Genomic DNA, 11428 nt, shown 5'->3' with positions numbered 1-11428 from the left:
GATATATAGAGACATCTATAGGGACTAGATAACCCTCTCTCTCTCTCTCTCTCTCTCTCTATATATATATATATATATATATATATTCATATGAATATGTATCTGCTTTTCAGGTGCATGTGTGCATGCTAACTCACTTCAGGCATGTCCAACTCTTTGCAACTCCATGGACTGTAGCCTGCCAGGCTCCTCCACCCATGGGATTCTCCAGGCAAGAATGGGTTGCCATGACCTCCTCCAGGAGATCTTCCCATCCCAGATATAGAATCCACATCTCTTTCGTCTCATAGGTCTCCTGCATTGGCAAGCAGGTTCTTTACCACTAGCAAAAGAAACTGCCTGCCAATGCAGGAAAATGAGGGTTTGATCCCTGGGTTGGGAAGATCCCCTGGAGTAGGAAATGGCAACCCAGTCCAGTGTTCTTGCCTGGAAAATTCCATGGACAGAGAAGCCTGGCAAGTTGCAGTCCATGGGGTCACAAAAGAGTTAGACACAACTTATTGACTAAACAACAACAACAAAGTGAGTTTAAACCTATCTCCTGTAAGGTTTTTATTATTTTTTAATTATTTTTTTGTTATTATTAATTAGACTCACAATGTCAAGTATTCACATATCAGAGATTCAGACTATTCTGAAATGTGTCTCAGTAGGTGAGAAAGAACTCACTTCTAAAAGTTCTTAACATCTTTAAACGCAATTTACTAAGTAAAGTGACTTGGAAGGAAATTTAGGAAGAAATAAATGAGAATGAAACCTCTTTACTACTTTGGGTTCTATCAAGAAGAAATACAGAATTCGAGAATTCCATCTACATTCCCCAGAAAGGTCAGCTCTGGCCTAAGAGTCACTCAGAGTTCATCAATGAATAGCCCTTTCCAGACACCATAATTAGGAGGCATCACCAGGCCAGACCATCCCATCCTTCAGAGGTCTCTGGATGCAATCTGCATAGGTTACATCTTCAAACACTCCTTTGTTACTCTCCTCCACTTCATCACATAGCAACTCGCTTCCCTATAAACCAGAGAACTAGACTTTTAAAGTCATTTCATTTGACTTGCTAAATAGAAGGAATCTTGACCTTATGCTCTGACAGGATTTATTCCATTGGCTAAAATGCATAATATCTTTCATCTCAAAGCATACTTATTACTGCATTACATCACTTCTGAAGACTTGTATGTCTGGATGATGCTCCTCCCTGCTAGAGTTTGATCATGGTCTTGACATGGGTGTCTACTGGATACACTATCTTTATACATGACACTGATGTTCCCTTGTAAATTTGCTTGGTTCCACTGATCTGCATTTTTCTCAAAGGAAGTGAGTATGGGTGAGGATCCTAGCTCTCATACCTAAGACTGCCTTCCTTCCCAGTTCTTTAAAAAGAGTTCCTGTAGCCCTTGGTGATCAAATATGAACCAGGCTCAGTGATAAGAAGTGGTGAACACAGAGCATGAAACAGGAGATTATGGCCTTCCTTCTTTCACCTATGTGCAAAGTTCTCTGCACTGAGTCTAACTTTAGGAATACTGATATCCAGAAGCAGGAAGTCTACTGCAGACAAAAGTGAGGAGCTGTGTCTTTAGGGTGCTATCTTCAAACACAGCATTGATACACGTGGATGTATCTCAACCAATGGGAGAGAAGAATGTGGAGTTGCTGACCAGAACCTGGAAATGTGCCTCACCCACAAACCTGCCTTTTCTAGGCCTGTCCTTTGCTGCAGGAAGATGCGTGAGGGCATCAAGGGGATTGTTCTCTGAATAGGGACATCACCATCACACATTGTGATGGATGTAAAGATCAAAGACAACTGTTATATGGAGAACTTTGCATGCCATGTGTCCTAGGTATTAGGAAATGGTGCCAAAGGTAATCATAGGTCAAGAAAGCCATGAAGACTCAATAGAAGAGGCTGAGCATATCAGTTTATTATTCTAGGTATATGACACTTGAGTCTTCGATGATGGAAAAGACACTTTTCTTTTTCAGTTAGATAAAACTTTGCCATCTGATGTCTTAGGTCCAAGCCCCATAATCCACAAAGTTTAGTCATTTATCAATGTTGTTTTTCCACCTACCATGAAATAGCCTAGACACTAGGAGTGTATCTACAAAAGACATGGTCCCTTAGTTGAGGGGGAGACATTAGGAGCAAGTCTCCACCCTGGATCCATGGGGTTGGTGCCACACTTAATCTGAAGTCTTTAGACATGTAATTGTCTTTCTTCCCATTATTCTGTTGGTGGCCCAAGAGCAGATCAAGATTGAACCTAGCATTCTTTGCAACTCTCTAGAGAAAATATGCCTGGTTTTTCTTTGCTTGTCCACTCATAATATTTCTGACTCCTGATGTATGGGTTTTCCACATGTTAGGCAATTCTCTGCAACACCAGCTAGAGGTCCTTATAATTCAATTCAATTCTGATACTATCTACCTGGAGTTAAGTGTCAGATCCCGAAAATTAAGGGCTCAATCCCACAAAATTTCTCCCACTCCAGACACTCATTCCAAGTCCCAGATTGTTACCTGTGCTTCTGACCAAACAACTAGAAATCAGAGTTCCCACAGCCTCCTCTGTGTGTTTAATAAATTGCTCGCATAGCTCACAGAGCTCAGGGAAACACTTTCCTTTACTAGTTTATTATAAAGGATATAATAAAGGATACAGATGAAAAGGTACAGAGCGCAAGGTATGTAGGAAGGGGTACAAAGCCTCCATCCCTCTCCAGATCACCACTCTCCTGTCACCTCTATGTGTTCACCAACCTGAAAGTTCTCTAAACTTCACACTCCTGGGATTTTCATGGAGGGTTCATCATGTAGGCATGATCAATTATTAACCGTCTCCAGTCCCTCTCCCTTTCCCAGAGCATGGGGATCAAGTGGAAAGTTCCAAGCTTCTAATCATGGGTTGGTCCTGCTTGTGACTAGCCAGCATCCTAAGTTTTGCAGGAACCCGACGAGAGTCACATCATTGTAACAAAGAACACTCCTATCACCCAGGAAATTCCAAGAGATTTAGGAGCTCTGTGTCAGTAACTGGAGTCAAAGATCAAATAGTAGAACAAAAGATGCTCCCAATGTTCTTATCACATGGAAAATCACAAGAGCTTTAGGAGCTCTCTGCCAGAAACCAGGGACAGAGATCAACATACATATTTCCTGTTACTTCGCAGCAACAGAAATAGAAAATACCAAAACCTCCATTTCTGAGCTGCCTGACCTCAACCACATTACCTAACCTTTAAAAGCATCCATTTTGCCCTTTTGCAACCCCATGGACTGCAGCTCGCCAGGCTTCCCTGTCCTTCACTTTCTCCCAGAATTTGCTCAAGCTCACATCCAATGACTCAGTGATGCCATCCAACCACCTCATCCTCTGTCACCCACTTCTCCTCCTGCCCTCAATCTTTCCCAGCATCAGGGTCTTTTCCAGTGAGTCAGCTCTTCACATCAGGTGGCCAAAGTATTGGAGTTTCATCTTCAGCATCAGTTCTTCCAATGAATATTCAGGGTTGATTTCCTTTAAGATTGACTGGTTTTATCTTCTTGCTGTCCAAGGGACTCTCAAGAGTCTTCTCCAGCACTACATTTTGAAAGCATCTATTCTTCGGCACTGAGCCTTCTTTGTGGTTCAACTCTCACATCCATACATAATTAGTGGGAAAAAAAACATAGCTTTGGCTATATAGACTTTTGTAGGCAAAATAGTGTCTCTGGTTTTTAATATGCTGTCTAGGTTTGTCATAGCTTTTCTTCCAAGGAGCAAGCATATTTAAATTCTGTAGCTGCAATCACTGTCCAAAGTGATTTTGGAGCCCAAGAAAATAAAAATCTGTCACTGTTTCCACTTTTTCCCCATCTATTTGCCATGAAGTGATGGGACCAGATGCCATTATCTTAGAGTTTTAAATGCTGCATTTTAAGCTAGCTTTTTCACTTTTGTCCTATGAACATTTACAGGAGTATTTACACACAGGGCTACTGGTAGGAATAAAGGACACCAAGTGGTAGAACTCTAGCATAATACCTAGCACACAGTAAGCACTTAATAATGTCAGTTCCCTTCCTCTTCAGGATCTCCATCACCATCACCCCCTTTAAAAAGTTTCATGTTTTCAGAAAAATAAAAATAAGAATAGCTTAATATATGAAAGAACATTCACTGATGATTAAGAAATAGAAACTAAAATAGTAAGGAGATACTACTTTCTCCTTATAGGATTAATTTAATTGGATAGTGCACAATGTTGGTGAGAGTGTGGGGAAACAGGTCTTATGGAATCCTGGAGATGGGGATGTTAACAGGTGCAATCATGAGCTTGCACCTCCGCTCACAGGCACGGGGACCAGGGCCCACGTGGTGGTGTCTGTGAGCCTCTGAGTCCACCCTCTGCTCCTCCAGGTGATCTATCCTCCTTGCCCTGGCCAAGATGATTGGGGAAAAGGCTCCAGAAGGTGGATTGGTAGAGTTGGGGCGTCCTCAATAATCAATGCTCTAGAGAGGGAGGAAACACAGAATTGTGTTTCAGCTAGACTAAAAATAGATTTTTGACATAGATCAAAGATTCTGATGGTGGGAAATAGAAAGGTACTGGAAAGGGCTTTATTTTGCTTATTATAGATCCATTATTACTAAATATCCTGAGTCTGAAACACCTAGAGGTAGTGACTATCACAGATGAATGAGCTCGTGGGTTCAACCACACTCCCTGTGAAGCCTTCCTGAGCCTCCCAGGAAGGTAGCGCACCCCTTGCTGGCACACTCCTTCCATCCCTGAAAATTATGGGTGTGCCCCCCCACTACTGAGTGGGGAACTCCCTGAGGTCAGGGAGTCTATCTTGTTGCTTCTCTTCCTTCATTTCTGTATCCCCAGAACCCAGCGTAGAGCCTGGTTAGAGTCTATGGAGAGATTAAGTACTCCATCAATGTGCATTTAAGTAGAGAATGAGAAACATCCTGTGTCCACTCGAAGGTAGTTAGTTGTATGTTGAACCAGTGAAGTAAAATCAGAGATTCTTAGACAATGTGGAAAAACATATATACCAACCAGGGGTGCACCAGTAAATTAGCTTTCCGGGAGGGGTAGGAAGCCCGATTTGTAGCGTATGCCAATTTCTGTGCTGTAAATACTTCCATAATAGCCAACACCAGGCACCCATATGATATCCCTGAAGGTGGAGCTGGGAAGAATCCATAGGAGTCAACTCCATGTACCACTCAATGTCACTTGCCCAACCCAAACTGATGAAAATATATTTCTTACATATTCGTTTATTTTATAAACCTACATAGAAGTCAAAGGTAGATCACATTGAATGACACATTCAACAGATCTGCCCTTAGAAAGACAGAAGGCAGTGTAGCCATGGGGACGGTTATGACTGCTTCATCATCTCACCACCTACTGACGCGCCATGCTTCCCTTAGAGTGCAAGATTCCAGTTGGGCCTGGAAAGGGTAGATTCCACTGGTTGGTCTGCGTGTCTCAAGGAACAGCCTTGCTCTGATAGTGCCATGTGCTCTATGAAGGGTCATCTTCTGCATTTCTCAGATTCTGACACTGACCCATGAAATGTACTAACCCAAGTGAGCCTTTGACAAGGGTAAGGCAGGGATGCACCAGGCACAGAGTGGTGCTTTTTGATAAGAAAAGCTCCAGAGTTATGTTGGTTTCCACACTGTGCTGAAAAACCCAGGGTCTGGACATTTTCTAATCTAGTTTTTTCAGCCTCCAGGGCAGTGGTTCTCAAAGTCTGGTCCTCTGGCCAGCAGCATTAGGATCATCCAGGAACTTGTCAGGATACACATTTTCAGATCCAACTCCACATACACAGAATTCAAAAACTCTGGGGTTGGAGCCAAGCAATTTGTGTTTCAAAAGCCCTCCAGGAGATTCCAAAGGATGCTCAAGTCTGGTAACCACTGCTCTGAGAAGGGGCAACTCTCCTGAATGTGGCAGTTAGAAACATCTGGAGCAAATTCTCCCCCCTTAAAATCCCATGAAGAATAACTTCTAACCATAACTGTGCAGTAGGATCTTCTGGGAAACTTATAGAAATTCTAATACCCAGACCACAACCAGACCAATAATGTCAGAATCCCTGGACATGACACCCAGACATCGGTATTTTTTAAAGCTCTTCAGGTGGTTCCAATGTGCAGCCAAGGTTGAGAAGCAGTGACTTGGAAGAATAAGAAAAGAGACCATGGAAATGTGATATAAGGAAAACCAGCACTTTAGAATCAAGCAGAAGTGTGGGTTCTGGCTTTAAGCCACAGAGCTTTCATTTTCTGTTGTACAAAATGAAGATTATAAAATCTGTCCTGAGAGTATTTGGGGAAGAATCACACCCCAGAAAGCAGAATTTAGGGGAAACAGAGAAAATAATGGTATAGTAGAGAGAGCAAATTCCTTATTTACCATAACAGGAAGGCTAGATAGCATCTAAACTTGAAGACTCTAAAGTTAACCATATTCACATAATACTCAGCATTATAGAAATGTATACACACCAGAAAAAAAGAGCTAAAAGCTGAAAACAGTTGCTTCTGGGAAGACAAACTGATGGGAGGGGTGAACTGCTATATTTTGATATGTGTATTTTAGCGTAATTTGAAATCTTAAACTATTTGCAATGTATTAATTTGATAAAAATAAAAATTAATTATCTTTAAAATAAAAAAACTACTTTTCCTGAAACAGTAGAAAGCCACAAAGAGCTTATCTGCAATTCTGAAATCTAAAAAATTCTGAAGACTGGATGTTTCCTGGTGAGTCCCTTGTCTTCATATGGTGTTTATTTAACCCACTTTGTATCACTAGCCACACCCTTCATGGAAGAATTAGTCATGTTTTACAAGGTCTCCCCCGCCCCATCAAAGGTGAGGGAGAAAGAGCTCAGCATGTGAGCATAGACATTGGAACTCTGTGAGGAACTGACTCTCTCACTCCCCGGGGATTGGAGTGTTGCCTCCGATGTGTGGATGAGTCTGTGGCTGTAGACCCACACCCTGTGGCACGTGGGGGCCCCCCTGACACATCTTCACCTGCAGAGAAGGGTCATTCCCCAAAACAGAAGAGGCATTTTCTAGACACCCAGAAGTCTTGTTTCTGGAACGGAGCTCCTGGGAGCATCTTGGGCTGGTACTGTTTCCTGCCCACAGAGGAAAATGGGAGCTAGAAGAAGGTAGGTCTTAAGACAAGCTTGTTTTCCTGGAAGGACCAAGTGACTAGGACAAGACAGCATCGAGCCAGCTTATCTAGATTTGGGATCCATAGACCCCTTTTGTTAATCCTCAGTGTGGGCCTGAGCCTCCTCTCAACCACCACCCTCCACCAGCAATCTGGGGAATCTGGGTCCTCTGTCCAAATCCTGGATGGGATGCTTAGTGACAGTCCCCCGGGCAGGCACGACCAAATCACTCGGCCACTTCTCCCCACAGAGGAAAGTCTCCTTTGAGGGCTGACAGGGCGGGATTAGGGTTTTGTTCTCACTAAATAGGGGGCATCTCTGTACAGGGTCTGCTCCAGCAAGGTCACTCACTAGCCAGAAACCAAAACCAGTGGCCCAAAACCAGTCAGTGAGTTCTCTCTGGTCCCTCGTTTCTCATCTGAAAAGGCAAGTTCTGGAACAGACCATGGACTTGAATTCCTGAGCCCAAGCCAAGGAAGAATTACACTGTATGTTTTGCAACCCAAGACTATGTGCATACATAGAGATTCAATTTCCCATAAAAATGCTTCTTTCTAATTTCTATTGTTTCATTTCAATCTGTGTACATGTGTGTGTGTGTGTGTGTGTGTATCTCAAGCTGATTAAAAACAAGTACAATGACTTCATACACCATCAGTGATTCACAGCCATTATTTAAAAAACACTGGACCAGTGCCCACTGTAACTCACTGAAACAACCCAACAATGATAGATTCAGATTCAACATGCAACCTCACTAAATTATTCATTTCATTTATCAGCTAGGATCCAGAAGAGAGAGATGCAGCTCCCCATGTGCTGCAGAAAGAAAGTGGCCCCACTAAGAAAACTTGAAAGTCAAGCCGAGCCACAGGGAATGCCCCCTGCCCCCCATCAGAGATGAGCCACTTGTAAAATCGGCTTCAGTTGCTTCCTACCCTACTCTCATCTGCAGTGACAGGAGAGTCCCCACCAACCCCTGGGTGAGCATTAGAAGGACCAGGCAGGCCTGGCCATAAACCGATTCCTACTAGGCTTGTTACTCTCTCATGTAGGCCCCATGCAATGCTGGAGGCTGAGGGTCTCACTAGATCTTAGCCTCTCTGGGGCAGGCAGCTGCCCCAGCCTCCCTGCAGTAAATACAGCTTTTCACAGAGCCTGAAGAGCAGGGGTTCCGGCTGCAGGGGTTCTAGTGCTGTCCCAGTCACTAGAAGCCATGGTCCTAGAAAGCCCAGCTGCGGGTTAGTGACCAGGGCCAAGCAGACAGCTAATTTCTGCTGTCTAGCAAAGAGATCCAGTTACACATATACATATATATACATTATTTTTAATATTCTTTTCATTATGGTTTATCATAGGATGTTTTAATTCCACAGGAATAATTTTTTAATATTTATTTATTTGGCTGTGTGGGGTCTTAGTTGCAGCATGTGAGATCTTCATTGCGTCATGCAGGATCTTTCACTGCAGCACATAGACTCTCCAGCTGTGGTGCCCAGGTGTAATAGTTATGATGCACAGGCTTAGTTGCTCTTCAGCATGTGGGATCTAAGTTCCCCGATGAGGGATCGAACCTATGTTCCCTGCATTGCAAGGCAGATTCTTAGCCACTGGATCACCAGGGAAGGCCATATCATAGGATATTAAATATGGTTATCTATGTTATACAGTAGGACCTTGTTTATCCACTCTCTATATAAAAGCAAAGCAGATTTTCTTTAAGCAACATTTACTGAGCACTTACCATGTGCCAGGCATCATGACAGGCATTTTCACACGCATTCTATCCCAACAACTCTGTGAAGGAGGTAGAATTATCCTCATTACCACAGGGGAGAAGGAGACAGAGATGTGTAGAGGTTAGGCTATCTGCCAAAATGACACAGCACGTTAGTAATAGAATTCAAATGCTAGCCCAGGTTTTCTAAAGCCAAAGTCACTGGTTATTTCCATTATGGCAAGATGCTAGTTTGTGTGTCTGTCTGGTTACTTATTGATGGCTAAAGAAGAGGACTATTTGAAAATACACTTATCTCAACCAATTGTTCGAGAAGATAGACATCAAATGATCTTAGGAACTTCCTGTTTTGCCAAACTGAGATCACTGCATTCACAGGCTAAAATTTATGAAACCCAAAAAGAGAAATGTTTCATTGTGAATGATTCTCCCAGTTCTCACCTGGCATATCCTGTTTTGATCATATTGTGAAAGTTTTCTTAACAAAATAGGCAGGGTACCATTAAGCATAATTCAGTCCACAAATCACCCGGCCTCTTCATCACTGTGTCTGATTCCTGGGCCCTTCTCTCTGCAAGTATCACCTTCTGGCCAGGCTTCTTAAATGGCTCCTTTGCCCCAGTGGGCCCCCACTCCCACCCCAGAAGGAGGCCTTGTTCTAGGACCATGAGTGGTGGCAGATGTGAGGCCCAGTCTCTTTAATATTCTCAGGGAAAGTTGCATCTTTGAAATGCAGGTCCTTTCTTTCCTAATCCCCACTCAGGGAGTATCCTGCTACCCGTGGGAGTTTCTCCCAAGCATCAATTATGCCAGAGGCTTTATTACTTTGCTGTGGCCCTGCCAAGGTTTTCCTATAAACCTGAGTTAATTAAATCCAGAGGCTTTGATATGAGTTCCTCTGAGAATCCCCACATGTGTAGCACTGGGTCCAGTCTCCAGGAGGTCCTGGTGCTGGTAGGCAAAAAAGCCTTTCCAGAGTTTACGCCTGAGGCTTCCTCATCCATCAGACAAGAGAGATGGGTTGATTGGGAGGATCACTTGTGGTGTTTCTAACTTGGAAATCCAAAGCTTTAGTTGCTCAGTCATGTCTGTGTGACCCCATAGACTGTAGCCTCTGTCCATGGGATTCTCCAGGCAAGAATACTGGAGTGGGTTGCCACGCACTTCACCAGGGAATGTTCCCAAGCCAGTGATCAAACCCAGGTCTCCCACACTACAGGCAGATTTTTTACCATCTGAGCCACCAGGCAAGCCCATTGGAAGGACCATCCAAACGTGAAAGATGGTGGCCATCTGTGACCAGCAGGGGGTAGCACTCCTGGCCCTGGGCTGTGGGGCTTGGTTTCATATTAAAAAGCTTGAATGAGCATTTGAGTGGTCAGACAGGTCTTGGCAAGTCAGAATGACACACAAGTGTGGAAACAGTGATGAGGTTGGATTAGACAATATGCGATGGGGGACAAGGAACTTACAGCGGCCCTCAAAATGTCTGGGGCCTGGACTCCTGGTCCTCAACTCCCTGTGTGATTACCTCTGCTGCAGCACTGGCTACAGCCTAAGGTCCAGGCACCTACTGATTCAAATGTTAAAAGGATGAGGAGAGACAGAAAACAACAAAAGTCTGTAAAGCGATTATCCTTCAATTAAAAAATTAATTAATTTTTAAAAAAGAAAAAACGTTGAGGAGATTCTGGGTTTGGTGGTTTCTTTGTTTGTTTTTAATTCTTGGCTGCTCTTCGCAGCTTGCAGAATCTTAATTCCCCTACCAGAGATCAAACCCATGCCTTCCTAAGTGAAAGTGTGGAGTTCTAACCACTGGACTGCAAGAGAATTCTCAGATAGTTGCTAACTCTTTTTGAAAGGAGAATTATATTCCTGGGAAACAGTTTCAGCATCTCAGGGGGAAAAAATTTTCTCTAGTCTTAGAGATGTGAAAGCAGGAGAAAGGGGAAAATATTTATTAGCCTGAAAAAATAATAAAACTTAGTGTTTGGAGAAAGCATACAGAGCTCAGAGAGACCTGCTAGGCTTGGCGGCGAAACGCTTGACTCTAGTTTCCACCTGTTGGTTGTGTATCTGTGAGCACATCTTTCCATTCCCCTAGGCCTGAGACTCCCTGTCTGTACATGGGAGAGATTGGACCAGCTCATCTGTAAGGCTCTTTGTGATTCTGACAGTTTAGGACTGTGGCATCCAGCAGAACTTTCTACAATAGTGGAAATATTCTATTTTCTGCACTATGTGGTACCACCAGCCACATATAGGTATTGAGCACTTGAAATGTGGCTAGCACAACTGAGGAATTGAATTTTTCCATTTTATTTCATTAAAACTTAAACAGCCACATGGAGGTAGTGGCTACAGTATTGGACAGCAAAGGCCCAGGATTCTGGAACTGAATGAAGATTTGGTTCTGTTCAGTCTGTTGTGTTTATCAAGCTAAGCACATTCTAGATAAATTTTGCACAGCGATAGAAAGTAAA

The sequence above is a fragment of the Muntiacus reevesi genome, chromosome 18 (assembly GCF_963930625.1).
Source record: "Muntiacus reevesi chromosome 18, mMunRee1.1, whole genome shotgun sequence".
Taxonomy (NCBI): Eukaryota; Metazoa; Chordata; class Mammalia; order Artiodactyla; family Cervidae; genus Muntiacus; species Muntiacus reevesi.
This window is presented reverse-complemented; position numbering follows the sequence as displayed.